General features: G+C 47.1%; 1 protein-coding gene across 1 annotated transcript in view; it reads right to left on the bottom strand.

Annotated features, from left to right (window-relative positions):
• The window catches only part of AKNA (AT-hook transcription factor), a 442,732-nt gene extending 423,602 nt beyond the window's left edge, over positions 1-19,130 (bottom strand). The window contains exon 1 of the mRNA XM_069609684.1: positions 18,333-19,130. The gene's annotated coding sequence lies outside the window, so the exon portion shown is untranslated. The remainder of the gene's footprint in view (positions 1-18,332) is intronic.
• Between the last annotated feature and the right edge of the window lie 1,135 nt (positions 19,131-20,265).

The following is a 20,265-nucleotide window of genomic DNA, read 5'->3' as shown; positions in this document are numbered from 1 at the left end:
AAAAGTGTTCTTTAGACTTTGCAGCTTGTTCGTTGTTCAAGAACCCTCAGTTTGGGTTTCAAAACCATTTGTCATAGGTTTAATTTAGTTCGGCATTAATGTATGCATACTCGCAGCCCCTAGAGCACCCTGGTCTCAGTGTTCCCCGTTTTCCATTGCGAGCACTCCTCCTAGCCTCTTCTGTCTTCTTTCCAGCTTCCTTTCACTCCGCTTCTACTTTTCAGGAGCCTGGAAAGCAGCACTCACCGTCTTTGAACCTTGCTGTTTCTTCCACGTGGCTCCGCTCTTCCCTGTGAAAGCTGCAGGCGCCCTGCGATGCTTAGGAGCCTTCAGTGTCCCACAGCTCGGCTGTGGACACACGGCCAGGGGTACTGCAGGTGACTTGATCCTCTCATGACCTGCTTGGGCCCCAGCGTCTCCTTCACCCTCCTGCTGCACACGGTGTACTCCCTGCAAGGCCCTCTCCAGCCTGCTCCACGTCTCTCCCACGTCCTGTCCTCCAGGCAGGTTTTTTCTTTTCCTGTGGTGGTCTCTCCTTTTATGCAACTGGGGCGTTCTCAGTGGTTGCAGGTGCAAGTCCTTGCCTTCAATTGCCTGACCACAATTAAGCGTATTAGCTGGACATGCCTGACTGTTGCACTGGTACTCCTCTACAGTCCTCTTCCTCGTCTCAGTACCAAAGTGGTGTGAATGAATGGCAGTACGCATAACTCCCAGTCGCCTCCTCCTCATCCCAGTCTTAAAGGAGAATGGCTGTGGAATATTTTGTGAGTAAAACAGAGGGAATGACTGACACATTATTACAAAGGCAGGGAAAAGGTAGGGTTTATTCTGACAAGGGACATGTCTCACCCAAAGACATTCTCTCCCCACTCCCCAAGGTCGCGCCACCCAGGTGATCCTCCCTCGCATCTCCACCCCCAGGGTCAGGATCCAAGAATGATGGTTTTTCCCTGGCCACCTCAAAGGAGGATCCAGGGAGAGTAGAGGTGAGGATGGCCTCAGGTTCCTCAGATGAAGCTCACAGGACCATGAGTTCTCAAGACATCCTCCATAGGCTTTCAGAACGCTTTGCCGCAAGCTCACACCACTACACCGACCATGAGTGGTTTGGCTTGGAATGCAGGAAAAGGACCAAGAATAAAAAAATTGTGTGATTTTGGATACCTAACAGTCACTGGCGATCGGAAACCCAAGACAGAGGGGTCTCAGCAAAGTCTCTTCATAGACTCTAATTATGGGGGATTTTAGAATGTAGAACAGTATAAAACAGCCTACTGTCAAGAACTCCTACAGGAAAGGACCACCACTAAAGGCCCTGGTGTTCCAGATGACTGTGATAGGCACCCCTTTGTGTAAACCCGTTTGGGTTCAAAAATCAGGGAAGCTTAGAAATAAGCACTTCTGTTTTTGTTTCAAGAGACCACGCTTTACTCTTCATTGTATTTGCTCTGTGATTAAAGAGTTAATTCTAGACACTCCTATGCATTGTCTTTGGTAACAGCTGTGCTGTAGAGTATGTGGTTCATCTGCTATGTAGTTTACGCCGTGATTACTGGGACACAGCTACCATATGTGAGTCAAGCAGGGTACAGGGTCCTGGCTAACGGCTGCAAACACAAAGCTCAATGTCCCGGACCATGGAGATCACAAGAAGCAACACCTTTTGAACTATTCGTTGCTCGCTCTTGGCACCAGCTTCTACAGAAAAGTCTGACAAATCGGCAACAATGTGTGCTCTAATTAGATTTTAGTCTCCACTGGCAGGGCCTCTCAGTGGAGATAGTGGCCTGAAACCTCTAATCAAAGGAGACGGCTTTTGACAAAGTTTAAGATCAGTTTTCAAAGGGAAGAGCATGCGAGGGGAACAAGCACCACCAGAAATATGCCTACACTACACAAGATTCAGTTGAGAATGGCTCTCCTTGCTGCTAGTTGACCGCCACTCACTCACACCTGCTGCTTAAGGCAAGTGCCGCAAAGAAGGGGCCAGTTGTGTAACCCTGGAAGAGTCGGGCCACAACTGCGAGTTCGGTCCTAAACAGAACCTACTGCGGCCAATACAAGTCTCCCTGAGAGTTGCAAAGTGAATCTTTATAAATGTTCAGAAAAATAAATTAGAGCAGAACACGTTTACAACAGAACTTGCAATCGAGCATTACCCAACTTTCCGCCTGTCTTAAATGTAGCCCTTGCACAAGGTTTAAAACAAAACAGTGGCAACCACATCCTTCCCCTTTAGGCTCCGCCAAGGTAGCGCGCGGTCGTTTGCTGATGCCGCTGCTTTGCACCGTGTGTATGTGTATTGATGCATTTGCTAAGCATGATGATCAGAAACGCTGCACAGAGGTTACACCGAAGGATAAATAAGAACTTATGAGGGCATGGTAAACAAGAATGAGCAAATCCAAGTTCAGCCTCAAATGCTCCCATAAACATCATGCCATGACTAGTGGACAGCAAACATGTTCATCTGGCTGCACGCGATAGCAATCATTAAAGTGCTTAACACACAAGTGGGGAGTGCTGCAAACAAAGCAACCACTGGCAAAAGCAACATTTGTGGCTTTTGTGTCGATATGGCACATGCATTTTCCAGGCACTGCCATAATGGGGCTCCCGGACATCAGATTGAAAAAGCAATCAAAATGCTCTTAGTGTCTGGGCATATCATGGAAGTGCCTGGAAAATAAGTAAAGCCTATACAAGAGTTCAAATTGTTCGCTTTGTTTATGCTCGTTTTTAACAAGAATTCAGTTCAAGAACAGGTGCAAGGAGGCACATATTGCTTATACATCGTGTGGCTGAAAGCATACTTGCTTAAGACAACTATTACACCAGGAGCTGGTTTTCAGCTGCAATTAAGCGATTACATTTCGGGAGACTGCACAGAAACAACACGTGTCCCCTTAAAAGCACAGAGCTGGCACACAGACACTTTCTTTGGTGGTGGGGGGCTGGGCGGCAGGGTTGTTTTGGGCAGGGAGGGGCCATTAGCTGGAAGAAAAGTTAATCGGGGGTCGTATGACCCAGGACAGTAAATGGGTGGGTAAAAACCCACAAAAACGCCCAGAGGCTGGTGTCACTTCTCAGCTCCCATCTCTTGCCTCTCTTCACTTCCTATGCAAATAGTTTTGGTTTAGAGGTAACGCTGCATCTATTAAAATGACTGCAACGAAGGTTCTCCCAGAAGGTTTACTTTTCATGAACTTGTAATGTCAGAAACTGAAAAAATAGGGGAATAGTGAAGCATTCCTAAGGCACATTTCTAGCCACACGCATGTGGGATCTACCACTATTCACACGAATAGTGTATACCCATCACTGGCGGCAACCTACATTTGAACACACGTCATTGGAGGTAGTTGCGGTGGCGATTGTCTATTCAAGTAGGAGGTGGCACTTGACAAGTATTTGAAAGATGCTCAGGGTATTGGTGTATCTTAAGTCAAAGAGGGATCGAGTGGTGGTGCCGCATAGGTGTGCAAAACATAAGGGCACACCGCGTCGCCCCTCAAGCCCGGCCCGGCGCTTTCTGTAGTCGGAGCGCATGGAGGGAGAGAGAGAGGGAGAGAGAGAGGGGGGGGAGAGAGAGAGAGAGAGAGAGAGAGAGAGAGAGAGAGAGAGAGAGAGGAGAGAGAGAGGGAGAGAGGGGGGGAGAGAGAGAGAGAGAGAGAGAGAGAGAGAGAGAGAGAGAGAGAGAGAGAGAAGTTAATGGTGTATGAGTGCGAGAGTGAATGGTTTGAATGAATGTGATGGGCAGGAGCCGACTTTGGCAGGTGAGGGGAAGGGTGACCTATGGGTAGAAAAACATGAAGTAAGCATGTGAGGTTTTATTATGTCGCTATACTGGCCTTTTGGGGTAGCTGGTGTAGTCCTTTCTTATTGTGGCATGACCTTTTCTGGGCATCTGTGTTGAATCAAGTATGCTATGTGTTGTTACTTGGCTAGACTGGCATTTTGGGGCAGCCAGCCCAGCCCTTTCTTACTGTGGCATTACATTTTGTTTCTGGGCATCTACGATAAAGCAAGCATGATATGTGTTATTACTACTTGGCTAGCCTCGCATTTTAATGCAGCCAGTCCAGCTGTTAATTGTGTCATGACATTTTATTCTGGCCCTACTATGCGCATGCGGACCAGAGCGGCGTGGGTAGGGGGGGCAGACCCAAAAATCTCGCACAGGGCGTTGGGAGACCTGAGGCACTGTAAGTCAAGAAGTTGTACAGGCCAGCCAAGGGGTACCAGACGAATACCAGACCTGACATATATATATATAACTTCCAGAGGAAAACACATGCTTAGTTGTCACAGACCAACCTGACCAACATTAATGGAGCCTGGGCTATGATGCTTCACATAAGAACCATACCCCCATACTACTATCCATCGAGGCTTTCCTCCCCCACCATATGCATTGTGTGTACCAACATCTGTACTTTAATTCTGGCATCATCACTTGACCCTTTCCTTGTATATACAAAACCAATGTTCCAAGTAAAAAAACAAGTATGAGAAAGAAACCGACATAAGACAAAAGCAGCAAAAAGTGAAAGACTAACTAATTGATGAAAACGAAAGAGAAAGAACTGGAAGAAGGAAAAGTAAAAAAGTTGGAAAGAGAAGAAAAGTAATATTGAAAGGAAAATAATGGAATAGATAAAAGAAGGCTACCAAGAAGGGGAGCTGATGAGAAATTGTAATACACAAAAAGAACAAAAGCGAAATGAGGGCCCAACGCTAGGAATGAGAAAGAGGACAGACACGTGTGTTTGCAATGGAGTACGTGCTCGTCTCAGAGGGACGGATCGCAGCGGGTCTTGTGTCTATCTCGGCCGCCCTGTCCCCAGCCAGACCCGTTGCCTAGAGCCCGAGCCCCACGCAACACTAAGTCCCGGAGCAGGCTAAGCCAGCAGCCTCCGAGCAAGGGGAGCAAAGAGGGGTAACCATAGCAACCCGAGGAAGCCAAGCGCTATGGCGAGCGTCAAGGGAGCAGCCCCTCCTGCTTCCCACTACATAACAACGGCCATGCACGGTGCTGAACTGTAGGGCCCCAGCCTCTGCTTCCCACACCTCCTGTAGGGGCAACTACAATGCAGCCCATTCCACCAGGCATGCAGTGTTAAGCATCAGGGGCAACACCCCCGCCTGCCACCTACGGGCATGCACGGCGCTGACCACCAAGGAGCACCCCGATGCTTCCCATGCCTCCTGTAGGGGACAACCCCAACGCAACTCCTTCCTCTAGGCATGCACAGTGTTAAGCATTAGGGGCAACACCCCCGCCTGCCACCACCGGGCATGCACGGTGCTGAACAGCAAAGGGCACCCCCTGCTCCCCACCTCCTGTAGGGGGAAAACCACAATGCAGCCCATTCCTTCAGGCATGCAGTGTTAAACATCAGGGGCAACACCCCCGGCTGCCACCACCGGGCATGCACGGTGCTGAACAGCAAAGGGCACCCCCTGCTCCCCACCTCCTGTAGGGGCAACCCAATGCAGCCCATTCCTTCAGGCATGCAGTGTTAAGCATCAGGGGCAATGCCCCGCCTGGCACCTCCGGGCATGCACGGTGCTGAACAGCAAAGGGCACCCCCTGCTCCCCACCTCCTGTAGGGGGCAACCCAATGCAGCCCATTCCTTCAGGCATGCAGTGTTAAGCATCAGGGGCAACGCCCCGCCTGGCACCTCTGGGCATGCACGGTGCTGAACAGCAAAGGGCACCCCCTGTTCCCCACCTCCTGTAGGTGGCAACCCCAATGCAGCCCTTTCCTTCAGGCATACACAGTGTTAAACATCAGGGGCAACACCCCCGACTGCCACCTACGGGCATGCACGGTGCTGAACAGCAAAGGGCACCCCCTGTTTACCCACCTCCTGTAGGGGGCAACCCAATGCAGCCCATTCCCTCAGGCATGCACAGTGTTAAACATCAGGGGCAACGCCCCGCCTGGCACCTCCGGGCATGCACGGTGCTGAACAGCAAAGGGCACCGCCTGCTCTCCACCTCCTGTAGGTGGCAACCCCAATGCAGCCCTTTCCTTCAGGCATACACAGTGTTAAACATCAGGGGCAACACCCCCGACTGCCACCTACGGGCATGCACGGTGCTGAACAGCAAAGGGCACCCCCTGTTTACCCACCTCCTGTAGGGGGCAACCCAATGCAGCCCATTCCCTCAGGCATGCACAGTGTTAAACATCAGGGGCAACGCCCCGCCTGGCACCTCCGGGCATGCACGGTGCTGAACAGCAAAGGGCACCGCCTGCTCCCCACCTCCTGTAGGGGCAACCCAATGCAGCCCATTCCTTCAGGCATGCAGTGTTAAGCATCAGGGGCAACACCCCCGCCTGCCACCACCGGGCATGCACGGTGCTGAACAGCAAAGGGCACCCCCTACTCCCCACCTCCTGTAGGGGGCAACCCAATGCAGCCCATTCCTTCAGGCATGCAGTGTTAAGCATCAGGGGCAACACCCCCGCCTGCCACCACTGGGCATGCATGGCGCTGAGCACCAAGGAGCACCCCGATGCTTCCCATGCCTCCTGTAGGGGACAACCCCAACGCAAGTGTTAAGCATCAGGGGGCAACACCCCGGCCTCCCGCTCCTACATGTATGCATGGCGCTGAGGGACCGGGTAGCAACCCCTCTTGCTTACCCGGGCAGATATGTCGCGCTAGTCTCTGGCCTGCCTTCATTTTGCAAGTTCCCCTTTGTCCCCCTCCCCCCAGATTTGTTTTAAATAATGGGTTAAAATAGTGCATTTTACATTACATTTTCTGTGGCAATTTAGGCAAAAAGTCACAGAGTTTACAATCGGTTTAGTAGGGTAAGATATGAAAAAATCCCAGTCACCAACAATGCACAGGAACATTTTTAAGCTCACGTTCATAACCTTTGCCCACAATATGCCAGTACTCTGCCAGTGTAAGGAAAGGTCATGCTGATTGTGCCCATACATTGTCCATGCTGCGGCACCTATAAATGCAAGTTACTCATGTTTGCTTTACCCACAAAGTCAGTAATAATACAATAACAAAACATGTTCATGATGGCTCTGCCAGCAAAAGTCAGTATCCCCACTTAAGAACACACTCCTGTTGGCTCTGCCTTAATGGCAATATAAAAAGCCATGCCACAGTAAGAAAACATTTCTGTGCTGGCCAAACAAATCCACCTCTCGCATATAGGAACACCATCATGTTGTATGTGCCCCCTAATGTCATTAAAAAATAATATGCCACAGTATGAAAATATCCAGAATCCCCCCCCATCCCAACCCCTCCTCTGCCTAATAACACTCATCAAGTTGGATTTCCTTTACCCAAAAATACTAATACTGGTAAAACATTTCAATGCCTCTGTCAGAAAATGTTAATTCTCCATTGCCCCCATGAATCCTAGCCTTCCACACACACATTCACCCACCAGTCACGCTCCCATACACCCTCTCTGTCATTCACATGCTGACCCAGAACATTCACACTGCATTCCCATTTACACGGGCACTCACAGTCATGCACACCATTCTCACTGCATGCATTCATACATGTGCACTTACACAAACACTCCCTCATGTACAAACATAGATAAGTGCACTTATACAGACACCCCCTCGCATGCATGCATGCATTCATGCATTGTGAGAAACCTGAAGGTGCCTCCCTAGCTAGACCCTGGGGATCTGTCATCCAGGTGGCCAGGAAACAGCCTTCGCTATTGGATCCAGTTCCTGGGGATGGACCAGTGAGGGGTGAGGGAAGATCACCTAAATGTTGGTGTTCAGGGAGTGGGACACCGATGGGTGAGACGCATATCCCCCTTCCTTCAACACTTTTTCCCCATCCTACCACGTAGGACATTCAAACCACTGCACCCCCCCACACCCCCCCCTGTGCAACACAAACACTTTCACTTGACATACCAGAGAACTGGCTAACACCAGAGCCGTTTACCTGACATGTCCCAACACAAGGGTCAGGCAAAGTCAGGCAATTGATCAGAATCACACACACCTGACTGCCCTTTCCATTCACAACAGGGATAAAAGGTGGATCAAAAGAGCACAGTAAGATCAAGGCGATCAAGACAGACAGCACAACGAGGCGGCTAACCCGGCGTGGCAGTTCAAGAGAAGGAGAAAGGTGGCAGGAATCAAGAGGGTGGCGAGGAGAGAAGATACCTTGCCCTTTTCATCCCAAACCCACTGACCCTTCGTGGAAGAGAGTATAATACCACAAACAATAGCTCAAGAGTCATGCAGCAGATGTCAACAGTACACGGGGCAAGCCTAACCCGATAAGCAGGAGAGAGGGAAGCTCCCATGACCGTGGTACCGGCCTTGACTTCAGTGAAGTTGAAAGCAAAGCGGTTCCCCACAGCCGGTGAGTCGAGGGGAGAACCGATAAGAACCGGTCTGTTTTGAATGAGAAGCGCAAAGTGGCAAGCTTGAACCAAGTTTAATGATCTGTGTAAAGAACTGTAAAATGTGTAAAGGGCAGACCAGCTGAAGAGGGAAAACAGGCACCACGCGGGTGCTAACTCAAGAGACTGGTCGATCCCCATGAGAGCGAAACTACGGGTACCAGAAAGTCACCGAAAGAGGTCAAAGTGGTCATACAGGAGGTCTAGTAAAATCCAAGTACAATCGAAAGACTTTGATCTACACCAGTGTGAAAGCGAGGGAAAAGAATCACGCCATATGAGAAAGCAAGGGAATTGAATCCTGCAAATGCAAGCAAATGTAAAGTTGGCAAGAGTGAACTCGACCGAGTGAAGCTGATGAGAAGGGGGCAAGTCTAAAGTCCCAGGAAACAGTGTGTTGACAAGCGTGAACCCGGCCGAGGGACGTCCACTGGAACACTTTGAAAAGACATTAAGATTTGTGAGCAAAGGAAAAACCATAGTGAATCCAGAGAAGGGAGATGAAAGTAAAGAAGGGTCTGCGCCCAGAAGAGACGGACCCCGGGGTGAATCCATCATCTCAAAGAAACCGTGAAAGGGAACTTAGTGTTTGTTATTTTTCTGACCCCCAAAGGCAAGCGACTTTTGTTGAAAAGAGACTTGACTGTCGAGGCATTTGAGAGGTGGAAATCGGAACTGTCGTCTCCTACTGGAGATAGCTTGAGAACTGTGCTGTGCTCCAAGATACCATCTTAACCCGTGTTCAAAACGTGGGGAAGGGAGATCCAATCTATTGCATTCTGACATATTATTTGTGGACACTTCTTTCTATTCCTGAAAACCATCCCACACCCCTTTTTGTATTCGTTGTAAGGTTTGGCAATAGGTTTCATAGTATAGGCCCTTTTTATTTTGACACAACGTCACTAGGACTAACTTATTTTCATTTGATGGTCGACACTTGCTCCCATCTTAGATTTAGATTAGGAGTTTTTCCAACCTGCATATAGTTTAATAAACACGCTTGAACTGTGATCAGTCTGTCTTTACTGTTGTCACATGAGTTCTTCACAGCATGCATACATTCATACATACATACAATCCTCGCACAAACACGCACACACATTTTTTTCCTTACCCGTTTCCCTCCAGACACAGCATGACTCCACCTCCTCAGCTGCTCTCTAGGCCTGCAGCTCACCACACAGACAGGAACCAGGAAGCAGGGAGAGTTTCCTGATTGGTTCCCGACATATGCAAAGAAGCCAGAGAGCGACCCTTGCTGCTCACCTGCCACATTGACATCCGTAGAGATTTTGGGTGTGCCTACCCTGTCTACGCATCTGCTCCTTCCTCCCATTCTACATCCCAAGCTCTGCGCTGGTCAGCATGGAGCAGCCCCTGTGCCTTCCATTAAGCACATCAAGCCCAGTATTAAGTGGACATAAAGGAGTAGCCCCTCAGACCTCCGATTCCCAAGCAGGATGCAATGCTGATGAGCAAGGAGCAGCCCACCTTAGATCCCTCTTGCAATCCTAAGTGCAGCACTAATCAACATGGGGCAGCCCTCATACCTTCCAAAGTCTGTGCAGATAATCAGCAAGCAGGCCTCCTGTTCTGCATCCCGAGCTAACTACTGACCATCATCGAGCAGCCTGTGTGCCTTCCACTCTCATCAAGTTCTGTACTGAGTGATTATAAAGCAGTACCCCCACAATCCTGAAAGTCCCATCATGGATGCAAAGCTGGTCAGCAAAGAGAAGACCACCATGGCTCCAACCTCGTATGCTGGGTGCAGTGCTGATAAGCATGGAACAGCCCTTCTGCTGCACTGTGGCCATCAACCTCAGTACTGATCATAAAAGAGAAGTGCCTCATACCTGGCATTCGTAATGCTGGATGTAGTGCAGATCAACAAGCATGCAAGGAATCGTTTGAACGATGAATTCTCGAATGAAAGCATTGTCTGAGGGCATGTGTGAAGGGGGACAGGATCACTAAATGTATGGTCGGGGGATGCAGTGGGCATGGCATTCTTTTTTGCTTTAACCTTTGAGCACTGTAAATATGCTTTACTGTGCATCAAGGTTAAAGTAAAAATGATAAGTGTTTTTATGTGGCTAGAGTGGCCTACATTATTAGTACAGGTCTGCACATATTTTCTTTATGTGGCATGACATTTTTGACTTGGTATCAAGGGGAAAGTAAACATGACAAGCATGCTTTCATGGCTAAACTGGCCTACATAGCAGTGACAGTCTGCATTTACTTTCATAATGTGGCATGGCATTTTTTACTGGCCATCAAATATAAAGCAAACATGATGAGTGTTATTACATGGCTAGACTGACCTACATTGGTGGCTCCGGTTTTGTTATGTATTCTTAGAATGTCATAGCATTTGCTTTACTGGCCATCAAAAGTAAATGCATGGAATGGCATTTTTAGCAGCTTGGAGTTCATATATGGTCATTCTGGTAGATATTGGTGCAGCATGCATGGACATATATGGGCACAGCAAGCATGAAAATTATTTGTATACTGGTATATGTTGAGGGTAAAGGCATCATGGAAGTTCACTGGAAAATGCTCCTCTGCACAGTGACTTGCACCTATTGAGGTTTTTCATGTGCTACCATCCAAAACTGAGTGCAAACTGTAAGGCTTTTTAAATCCAATTTTCCAGAGAAATTGCTGTAAAATGTACAATTGTAACCTATTATTTTAATAACTTTCTCAGAAAGAAACCCCTCTTTCATGGTTCAGGCTACCTTAATGCGCTTGATTGATATTGCATATTCGGCCCAAACATTTAAGCACCCCTGTTGAAAAGTTCACCAGCTGCCACTGACCCCAGGGAAATGAAGCAATTTGCCCAGTATGAGCTGCACATTTTGATCAAGCAGAACTACAGCGATGAGAGGTGCAAATACAGCCCCAAAGTGACAGAGACTGAGAGGCCACGCTAGGACCCTATTGTGAGAGTGAAGATGGCTAATAGAGTCCCATTGAAATATAAAAGCCGCCACAAAACAGTGATTTCCGACTTAAGGCCTAGTGAAATGAAAAGAAATTGGTCTATTTCAACTCTACTAAAATGGGCAGGTGCTCAAGTGAAAGGGAATCTACCCGAGAGCTTAACTTAAAGAGACATATAGCATTTGATATTGACTTCTATACAGCACAAGACAGTGATCCAGAAATCCAAAGTGAAGCTACGCATTTTGCATTTGTTCATAATAAAAAGACTTAATTTCATCATATAAAATGACAACATTTAAAGGGAAAGGCCTATTTCATTTTGTGTAAACATGAACACTGGTTTCTATGTAAGTGGAGCCAATGTGTGAATAATACCAAAGGTGAACATATATCTGTTCAAACAGTATGCAAAGAAAGATTGTATTGTAAACAACATGCCCAGATGCAATACTAAATGTTACCTGTAAACAGATCTTGTCGATTTAAAAACTGTACTTTAAGAAGCATGAATGCAGCTTGTACCTTTCCACTGAAATTAAACTGCGACCTTTAGGCCTTTGGCAGAGGTCCTCTAGGAGAAAAAAGGGCTCGGTTTCAGTTAAATGCAAAAGAAATATAAAGAATTAGATAGGAATTGTGGAGGGGTAGATAAGACGGCCAGCAGAAATGACCTTTAAGGTCAGGCTTCCCCCGTAACTATGCATTAACAGTCACTTAAGTGGCTAACAGAAATGGCCTTTTTTAAGGCTGACTCGACTTTAATAAATGGCCTTCAGAGCCCCTAATGGATCTTCAAACACTATGTAGGAACAGGCCCAGCTGATAAACAGATGTTCGTGTCAGGTCACAGGAGAGAAATGAAACTTTAAAAAAAGGTGGTGGCTACATATGAAACCATGAACTCCTATGTCATGCCTTGCTATAGATTAACATTGGGCCACCTTTTCTATGATTAAAAGAGAATCGTGTGTCCCAGTGTGCTCATCCTGGACTCATATGTCCCAGTGAGCTCATCCTGGACTCATATTAAAGGGGATAAGAAGCCCATTGGTACCATGTAAATACGAATGCTGTGTGATGTATACAATTTGAGTTATGAAGAAAATTATGATTCCGGCCTTCTCATAATTCCGAGGAAATGAAAAGTTGGTGTTTTGATAGACTGTGAAGTTACGGTTTGAATCTTGAAGTGTCTGATTTTTAACTATTTTGGCTCGAGAGCAAATAAAAACGGTTGCTTCTCCCAGGAAGGCCGTGCCGAAATAAGATTACTATTTTACGACTCGCCATAAAATAAAGAACTTAAAAATATATATATGCCTACAGTTATCTGAAAAATTAAGGTAGCTGTCATGCTGTGAGATTTTAAGAACACTGAAAAGGTAAACCCACCTGTTATTTTGGGATGATGAATTTTTCTCCTCCCTCAGCCTCCATCATCCACACCTCCAAACTCCTTGTCCTATCATCAGGCGGTGGGCGTACATTTATTTATTTATTTTAATTTGCATAACGCGCTTCATGCCCAAAGGCCTCAGAGCTCACATAGAGACAAACAAGACAGACATGGGTGACAAGTAGAGGAGTGAATTAGCAACCGATCAGTCAGATAATTTTAACAAAGCTGTAGAGTCAAGCAGGATGGAGGTTGAAGAGGTAGGTCTTAAGCCTTTTCTTAAACTCGGTTGCCATTCCTGTGGTACTGAGGACGTTCATGAGGGCATTCCAGGCAGTGGGCCCAAGTATGTTGAAACTGCAACCTCCGGCTTTTACCAGCCTAAACCTAGGCTGCACATGTCTGAGTTGATCCTTGGATCTGAGGGTGCGTGAAGGTAAATAGGGCTTTAGGCAGTCAGTGAGGTATTTTGGAAATAGATCGAGTACGCACTTGTGAGTGAGTGTAAGAATCTTATGTGTGACTCTATTCTTTATGGGAAACCAATGAAGTTCTCGCCTGGAAGCTGTTAAGTGAGTCTGTTTAAATAAGTCAGAAATGGCACGAACAGCTCCATTCTGAGCGATCTGTAGTGCAGATAGTTTGGACTGGGAGCATCCGGTCAAGAGACTGTTACAGTAGTCTAGGCGGGAATTGACAGGGGCAGAGGCCAGGATGGACACATTATTGTGTGACACGCACAACTGGATATTGCAGAGCAGTTTATTGATAAGACCAAAAGAGGACTGAATCTGGGAGACATGCTGATTCATGGTCAGCTCGGCGTCCAGTGTGACACCGAGGGTCTTCACCTTCTTGACCACGTGGATAACAGTATTCAAGATAGTAAAGCTGTTCTATTCCAACGGTAAGTTTTTAAGTTTGGGATCAGAGGCTACAATCATTAGTTCAGTCTTTTTAATGTTGAGGGCCAAAGAATGAATTGCCATCCAATCATGTATAACGGAATAGATAGTGTTAAGGTTCAGTAGGTCCTGGGAGTACAGACCTGACAGTTTCATGACGACCTGAGTGTCATCAGCGTGTCTAGTGTACAAGACACCCAGGCCGTCTAGAAGTCTCAGGAGGGGAATGATATAGATGTTGAACAAAGAGGCCGATAAATAGGTGCTGAGCTAGTACAGGCCTCACCGATGGTCACTATAGCATTACGAGGGCCAAGAAATGAGGCAACCCATTCTGAAGCCAAGCTAGAGTAGCCTATTAAGGATTACAGTCTGTCGACCAATAGAGGATAATCCACCAGATGAAATGCAGCTGATAAATCAAGGAGCATTAAGAGTGCTGGTTGGCCGTGATAAACAATATTCAACAGGTTTTGCTTTAAGGTCCAACATGGCAGTCTCAGTGCCATGCCTGGCTATGAAGCCTGACTGATGTATTGCAAGAATATTGTTCTTTTTAATAAAACTCTGGAATTGTAATTAGGCAACCTTGTCCAGAATTTTGAGGGGAAACGGGACATTGGTTATGGGTGATCGTTTTCGGCAGAGAGAGTATCAAGGTTGTCTTTCTTCAAGAGCAGGGTGATCCATGCCTCCTCAAGGAAGAGCGGCACACACCCCTCGGCAAACGAGTTGTTAAATAGCTTAGTCACCCAAGGACATAGCACATCAATACATCCAATAAAAAGTTCAGAAGGGAAAACACCCCCCCGGCATGAGGTGGGTTTCATGCTAGTAACAATCTTGGAGATAGCAGTCTCGGTATGGGTGTACATTGGAATGAAGATGTGTTAGGGACTATGGGGAATGTAGGTTCAAGAGGGACAGATAAGGAATCCCTCACCAAGTTACGCAAGTTTTGAGTATTCTGAATGGAGCTTTGGTGGGAAGATACTTTATCTTCAAAGGTGTTGTGGATTTCTGACACCAATCAGAGTTCTTCACTGGTCCAGCTGTGGTGCAAGGCTTTCCTTTAAATTCCTTCAATATTGCAAACAGTTCTATCGAGCTGGATTTAGCTTGTATAATCCTAGAGTATAATAGCTTTCTTAAACTGTTTGACCAAAAGACTATAGGTGGCGAGAGGTGTGGGTTAGGGATTTTTACACAAGTGATGTTCAGCTGACCACTTCTGGTGTCTAAGGTGGAGATCGGTGTCGTTAAACCAGGACTTTTTCAGTGTTTAAAATTTTACACAATGATTTATCATAGGTGCTAAGTAGTTAATGACCCCCTCAAGGGTAACAGTGAGGTGACAAGCTTATTCATCTGCCTTCTCGTAGTTATCCAGGGAGCCAAGCTTATATCTAAGCAAGGGTGACCGTTTTGCAGGAGTGATGTTCTTCCAGTTCTTAGGTTTTATGACTAATCTAGGATTGGAATCTATCCTTGCCGCTGGCACCGGGATATTTACACAGAATATGAGCAGGTGGTGATGGGACCAAATACAGGGATTAACAATGATTCGAAACCGTGAGATGATGCGAGATGACCCAATCAATGATATGCCATCCATTATGTGTAGGTCCACTCACCCATTGTGGAAACCCTATGGCGTCAAGAGCACCCAGTAGCAACAGGGTGACAGTATGTGATGGGGTTTCAGCCTAATGGTTAAAGTCACCCATCACCAAAACTGGGGTGTGGATCTTGGTAAATTTGTTCAAAAGGCTTATCAGCTGTTCCTCAAAGAGAAGGAGAACCCTGGGGGGTCTATAAATGATAACAATAGATATCAACATGTTGTCAGTGAGTTTTAATTTTACTATAAGTCTCTCACAGTCATCCAGTGCTTAAAGGGGCACCGAGTGACAGTGTAGCTGACGTTTTAGCAATAGGGCTACCCCTCCCCCGGTTGACTTTGTGGTCAGCCCGAAAGATTTGATAGTTGTCGGGAATTGCAAGGGTAGCTTCCGAAGGGGTTGTTTTGTTAAGCCAGGACTCAGTGACTGCCAGGCAGTCAGGACTTGAGGCTGTGAGAAAGTCCTCAATCTCTGCTCCATGTTGCCTTAGAGAGCGAGTATTGAGTAGGGCAAGGCGAGCAGAGAGTCAACGGCTGCAATGGGTATGGAGTGCACCTCTGTGAGACCTGGGTGAAGGTTCTTCGCTGTACTGTTGATATTAGTTTGACAAGCATCAGTGTGCATTAAGAATGTCATGTGTGTAGGAGCAGAGGGGTCAGTAGACACTAATGTTATGGCCTTGGAGCACATATTGGCTGTAGCAGACAAGTCGATCACACCATCCAGGTTTATTAGGTTTTTCTGACAGCTTTGAGCCATGAGATCATTCAGGGAGAGAGGGCAACCAGTGTGCTCAGACGGTAAAGCCACGTGAACATCATTACGTTGTGCTTCTAGCCTAGCTTGCCAATTCCTCTGGATACTCAGTATTGGTGGGAGGCAAGTGAGAGAGCTAGCCAATCTATATTATGGGATTTATTATAATTTGTGAGTGTCATCTGCCCTTTAAGAGATCAGTTTTCAATCTGACATGGGACAAGAAATCAGTTTTCAATCTGACATGGGACTCTTGATTTTACTTTTCAACTCTATTCCTGGAGGTAGTCTTCTTCTGGACACTTGCTAGGAACAACTAGCAGAGAGGCAAGGAGAGCTACCAAGTCCATCCGGGTAAACCTTGCAGGAGAAAAGCTGTTTACCTGGAAAGGCCTGAAATCTTGCATGGGAGTGAGAGACTGGGAAATCTAGAAGCTAACTGGGCCTGCCTTTTGAGGAGCCAGAGGAGGACTAGGCGCTGGGGGCTATCCTTGAATGAATCCTTTGACCAGATCTGTGCTGTCCTCAGAGGAGCCCTGCTGTTTCCCTGGATGACCCATGGCCAAGGCCTCCAATGTAAGTAGATTAATCCAAATACCAATCTGCCAGCATTAATTCCCTTCTCACATAGTGGGTAGGCGGCTGAAACTGGGTAGACCCTTCACACTTTTTATTAGATATAACTCAAATTAATTCCCCCATAGAAAACCACCCTATCCATTTAAATTGAATTGTGTTTGGAACTGCCTGCCTTAAATTGTGGGGGAGGTGGTGAAACTGTGTAGACCCTTAGCACATTTAATTAAAGTTAAACCAATTAATTCCCATATAGAGAAATCACAGGATGAGTGTTGTTAGAGTTTGAAACTAACAAAGTTCATGCCCAGTGTGTTAGAGTGTGTTGGAGTAGGTATAGACAATAAGTACTTGGGTGACTATTTTTCTGGAACCCATGACTTCTGTACAGAAGGGGGTGTCCTTAAACCCCAAAAAGAAGTAACCCTAAAACTCTGCCTTTCAAATGAATGTAGAGTGTGTTAAAAAACAAATGTTTCCATTCCTTTCGAACAAGAATCCCAAAGCATTACATTTCTCTTGTGAGTGGTGCAAAATGAAATTTCCCATGTATTTCCATTTATTCTCAAACCAGAACTCCAAAGCCTTGCTTTCACTTTGTGTGTTGAAAAACGATTTTCCCAGAGAGTTCATTACCAAACCTTGCCTTTCAAATAAAAGCCAAAATGATTTTCCCATTCCACTCCCACTACCTGTGCCTTGCCTTCACGCGAATGGGATCATATCTGCTTGATGCCTGGAGGGTGGGGGGTTGCTGGGAGAAAAGAGCATGGTATCAAACTAAGCAATCACTGTGTATTGGCTGCCCATCTCTAAATTTGACCTTTGTGTTGTAGTATCTGAAAGTCCATTAGAAATATGTCAGTCAATTGGTGCAAGTAATTTGATATTGTGTTATTATATAGTGCCACATCATTGGTGGCTGATGTTTTGGTGACTGTTCTATTATTCTTTGTCAAACCTTAAATATATATATATATTTTTACTATACACCGACCTGGCTCTTAGCCCATTGGTGGTAAAGAGGGTCTTTGCTGAATGGTACTATATAGGTTGGAGGCCTCACTAAAGTTGAATTTGCAAAGCACTTTGTTGTGCGCCACCGGGCTTGGGGGGGTAAGAGGGAGGAACTCCCCGAATTGAGAGCGACCACCCAATAAATCGTGACATTTAGGCCTCAGACACCTTGTGGAGGTCACTTCTTCACTGGAAGCCTTGACTCTTGGCGTCCATGCGAAGGGTGTACATGACACTGTCCTCTGCAGTCATTTTTTCTTACCCACCTTGCAGGTTCCCGGCACTACAAAAGTGTTGATTATTTATTTTTGCAGTTTGATATAGCATGAAACTGGCCTCAAAGCCCGTCAGAGCGATGTAAAGGTAGCGAAAAGCACACCAAGCATAAACCATTAACATATATGTTTACTAACATAAACGGGTCCTTTTTACTTCATAATTGATAGGACAAGACCAAGCTCAGTGCATGTTTCGATGGAACTATCACCAGTAATGCATGTTTACCACCGCATAAGATAAAGGCACCCAACCATGCCAACTTGGGACCGGTAACACACGCCTGCACAAACCTGCTGGGAATGGATTCGAACCGGTGGACTGGGAATGTCAGACACGTCTCTCTGCCTTGGGTGCAACACACTTTTCAGCGGCCTTAGCCGAGGTCTGTTACTTACTTGGTGCCAGGCTGCAGCCTACATCTCCTCTGCTCGTGCATCCTCTGCACGATGCCCTTTCTGCTCTCGGTCCAGCAGCTGCTGCCCCCGTTTGTCTTCTGCAGCCTCGGTGATAAATTCGCGGACGTGCTTCAAGCTTCTCGTGTACACATTGAAGTGCCAGTGCCCCTTCTGTACTAAGTGCAGCCTCGGCACCTCTCCTGACCCGCTCAATTATTGTCATGTGTGCACTACAGTCCGTGCGCTTCTGCTGTACCGAGTGCCTCTCCTGTGCTCTGCGATCTCTCGGCGCTTCCTTTCACGAGCTCAACGATTCTCGCGTACTCACTGCAGCCCGCAGCTGATTCTTTCATAACAGCCTCTTCCATACTCATGTCATCCTCTGTGCCTCGTTAGTACTCGCCGCAGCATCAATGCCTCTCGTGTACTCCTTGCTCCCTTAGCGACACATCTGTATTCATCGCAGCCTCAGTCCCACTCCTGTACTCCATACAGTCTCAGTCATTAATAATCAGTCCAGTAGCCCGGTGCCTCTCGTGTACTCAGTTCATCTCCCGTGCCTCTGGTGGACTGCTCCAGTGGCTCTCCTGTACTCATTCGAGCTTCAGTACCTGCATGTGCCCAATCAGTGCTGCCTGGGTGCTTCTACGGTACGCGGTAAAGCCTCGGTGACTCTGTAAATAGCAAGGCAGCGCCAGCGCCTCTTCTTTACTGCCTGCTGTCTCTCGGTAGCCCTCCTGTATTTTGCTCAGAATCGCGGGCTCCAGCACACGCACACAGACCCTTTCTTCCTTCCTCCTTGTCAGTTTCCTGTAGTTCTTTAGTTTACTAGCTGGGGAGACCGCACCCTCTCAGTGTTCGAAGCTGTGGATTGGTTAGAGGAGAATAGGGGCGTAGCCAGAAGATTTAAACCCCTTTAGGGAAGCTTGGCACACTCGGGATGGAGCAACAGGATGCCAGCTACATACCTGCTGCGCTTCTATTGGATGGGCACAGGAGCCGCAGTCTCCTCGCTCCCCGCAGGCACACGCTTGATGTTAATGCTGGGCAGAAGACTCCGCACCCAGGCGACCTCCGTCCCACGTGTAATTCAGTGCATCTCAAAATGCCGCCGTTGCACGAGTTGTCTTGTCACTCCGTGGCCTAAATGCCGCCGTTGCACGAGTTGTCTTGCCACTCCGTGGCCACGAGACTACTCGATCTCATCTCCCCAGCTCTCGACCCTTGCAGCAGACGGACTAATAGGCTCACGCTTTTACCTACCTCTGGGTGGCAACTTTCTCCACTACAGACGTAAACTGTCCATCAACTACTCGTGGACACACATTTCCAGGACAACCTCCCGCCCCCCTTGCCCCACGCCAGGCCATCAAGTGGAAACCTTTTAGCCCAGCACAGGATCTCAACCCCCACTATATGTGCACGGCCACATCTAACCCTGGGGCAACATCTCAGGGTTCTCCCCTGCCATTTTCACACAAGTCAACAAGCCATGGCGTTAAGTGGGATAGGAAATTGAGAGGGAACTCTAAAGAGTCACAAAACAATATTTGGCAGTAGAGCTTCAGAGGTGTCTGGCATTGTTGTGACAAATCAACTTCCGGGGCACCAGAGTTCCAGAAATGAATATCAATTTCTAAACCATCAACCAGCCCCACACCTCTAGCACACCAGAAGGGATCCAAACAGACTGGAAACACAAGCAAATTACAAAACCCCCATTGTCCAATTTTGGTGGCGTGGGCGGAATGGCAGGCTTATCTCCCCAAGATCACGGATCGCTGGTTAGTTGCAACACAGCGAAAATACAATTATTGCCCAATGATAAAAGGAACTGTTTAGTCAAGGTTGTATACACATATCTACTTTATTATTATCACAACAGTTGTAGCAAACTACGAAATACAACCTAGTCTGTAAAAGAATGCAGAAG

This window comes from Ambystoma mexicanum, chromosome 8, assembly GCF_040938575.1.
Source record: "Ambystoma mexicanum isolate Mex_15411 chromosome 8, UKY_AmexF1_1, whole genome shotgun sequence".
In the NCBI taxonomy this organism is placed as follows: domain Eukaryota; kingdom Metazoa; phylum Chordata; class Amphibia; order Caudata; family Ambystomatidae; genus Ambystoma; species Ambystoma mexicanum.
This window is presented reverse-complemented; position numbering and strand designations above follow the sequence as displayed.